We start from the raw sequence: 2,500 nt of genomic DNA, 5'->3' as shown, positions 1-2,500 counted from the left end.
TTGTGGCGTGTACATACTGTATGTTTGTGTGCTGCTGGCAAAGGCTTCTTGTCTGACACACAGAGCGTTTCATCAATAATGTATAGTGTTGTTTTTTGCCGGTGCCTGGGCAGCATCAGCAGCAGCAGCAGCAGTAGCGGTAGTAGCGGTAGTAGCGGTAGCGGTAGCGCGGGGCCGGAGACTTTCAGAGAGCACTTAAGAGGGGAGAGGATCAGCGCGTGTCTCTGAAAGGCACCGCAGCTATTAGCCCTCTGACCCTGACTTCCACAGGGAGAGGCGAGGCGGGGCGGGGCGAGGGTGAGGGTGAGGGTGAGGGTGAGGGCCAGAAGACATCGAAAGATTTGAAAGGCAGTCGGCTTCAGCAATCCACACTTCTGCAGCGAGAGAGCAAGGGTGGGAGAGAATGGGAGGGAGGGAGGGAGGGAGAGAGAGAGGGAGTGATAGAGAGGGAGAGCAAGATAGAGAGAGGTGATAAAAAGGAGAGGACAAGATAAACGGAGGAAGAGAGATGGTGAGATCTGAAGAGAGGAGAGATCTCTGTGTGTGGCTGTGCTGCTGTGTTCCTTGATGGTGACATCAATCTCCCTGGTCTCTGCGATGATGTGTCATTGGGGCGAGCTCATCCTATTTGGCGAGGTGACACCTGTTAGTCACACGGAGCTGACAGCCATCTGGGGACGTGCACAGACAGACCCCCAGGTGGCGCCCAAGCACCCGCCCTTTTGCCCTCTGAAGGAGAAATGCAAGACACCTTTTTTGCAAGACACATCCGCTGCCAACATTACGGCACGTTCACACCATACGCCGAAGCAACGCTGAACCTACGCTGAACATACGCCGCTGAACCCACAAGTTTCATTTCGGCGTCCTCGTTAACAGGCGAAGCCGTTCACACCAGCCACGTGCGTGCCTTGCTCAAGGTACGCTCAAGCGATCGTTCAGGATTCAGTCTTATTTTCCAAGCGTGACGCGTGAAGCTGCCAGACATGAAGTAAATGGACATTGTGGGCGGGTTCAAGGCGCACTGAGCGAGGCGCTGAGGAAAAGAGAGTGCTTCTGGTGTGACCGGTTAAGCGTGAGCTCAGCTTCAGCGTGAGCTCAGCTTCAGTTCTGCTTATGTTAAGCGGCAGGTGTGAACAAAGGCTTCCTGTGTTTCACAGCCTGTAGCAGATTCGTTTTTAAAGCCAGAGAGAAGATACTGATATCCTCCGAAACTAGAAGACCTGGCATCCACTGGTATCCAGCCATCTCATGCTAGCTTGTTGGGTAGAGGGCTAAATAAAGCTCCAAATTTAGGCAAAAGTTTGGCGTGGGCAAATCTGGCATGGCCATTTTCAAATGTTTGTCAAAAACAGGCAGTTTTATTTTTGCATGCAGTGGCATATAAATGAGTTATTTAAGTTCTGCCTACTGGGGCTCCTAAAAAATCCTGGAATTACATCATTTGAGTATGACTGGAAAGCTGAGACTCTTGTGGATTCAATGAGCCCCATTGTATTCATGTGTGATGATGTTAGTCCACATAGTATCCATTTCATTGTAGTTAGACAATTTTTCGAAACTGGTCAAGTTTCGAAAAATGTCACTGTATAAAAATGTAACATATTTTTTAGTTGCTACATTGTGTCTTACATGTTTCTGTAGTGTGTGTGTTGAGCCTGTACCTACTTTAGCAATAAGTTCATGCAAATCAGTGGTCTTTATTGCCACAGTATTTCTTTTATTTTTTTACATGTAAATTGGAAGGAGGGGGGCACTTCAGGTGTGGTCACCCAGGGGCACCACACTGTATTAATCCGGGCCTGACTGTATCACTTTATTTGTTATAAATAAATGCCCTTTTTTCACTTGAGCACCTGCCCCCCAAAATGTCTGTGCACGCCACTGCAGCCATCTCTGCTCCCCCTCTTCACATCTCTCTCTTCTTCTATCGCTCCTGCTGCCTTCAACATGGCCACCGCAGCACGGCAGCAGCTTTCTGAGAGCAAACATCTGTTGTTTACCACGCACACACATCGGTACACCTCGCTATCTTAGTGATGAGCAGGGTGGGAATTTTGTCATTTTAGGGGCAAGGCCATCTGGCCTTCAGCAGCAATTCTTTTAGGGCACAAAGCCACATGCCAGGGTACAAAGGCAATTGCTCCATTGACATCATGAAGAGAGATTTCTTTCTGAAATGTGTGTTAAAATGAGCCGATGACACATCCTTTGCATAGGTCAGGCTACATTAAACTGAGACCACTGATGCTTTTAAAGCAACTGACAGTAGCAGGCTGGTAGCACAGGCCAAATGGCCTGATGGCCTCTGTGTAATTCCCACCCTGTTAGTGAGGACATCATGTTGTACAGTATGTCATCATTACATCATCATCATCATGTTGTATGTCATCATTACATCATCATCATCATGTTGTATGTCATCATTACATCATCATGTTGATGTAATGCATTCCCTAGTCTCTAACCCTACATCACAATTAAATGCCTAATCCTAAAC

General features: G+C 47.9%; 1 protein-coding gene across 1 annotated transcript in view; it reads right to left on the bottom strand.

Moving 5' to 3' along the window:
* The window catches only part of pde2a (phosphodiesterase 2A), a gene marked incomplete at both ends in the record, with an annotated part of 237,962 nt that overhangs the window by 48,199 nt on the left and 187,263 nt on the right, over positions 1-2,500 (bottom strand). The window lies entirely within an intron of this gene.

This window comes from Poromitra crassiceps (assembly GCF_964638095.1).
Source record: "Poromitra crassiceps genome assembly, chromosome: 5".
Lineage (NCBI taxonomy): Eukaryota > Metazoa > Chordata > Actinopteri > Beryciformes > Melamphaidae > Poromitra > Poromitra crassiceps.
This window is presented reverse-complemented; position numbering and strand designations above follow the sequence as displayed.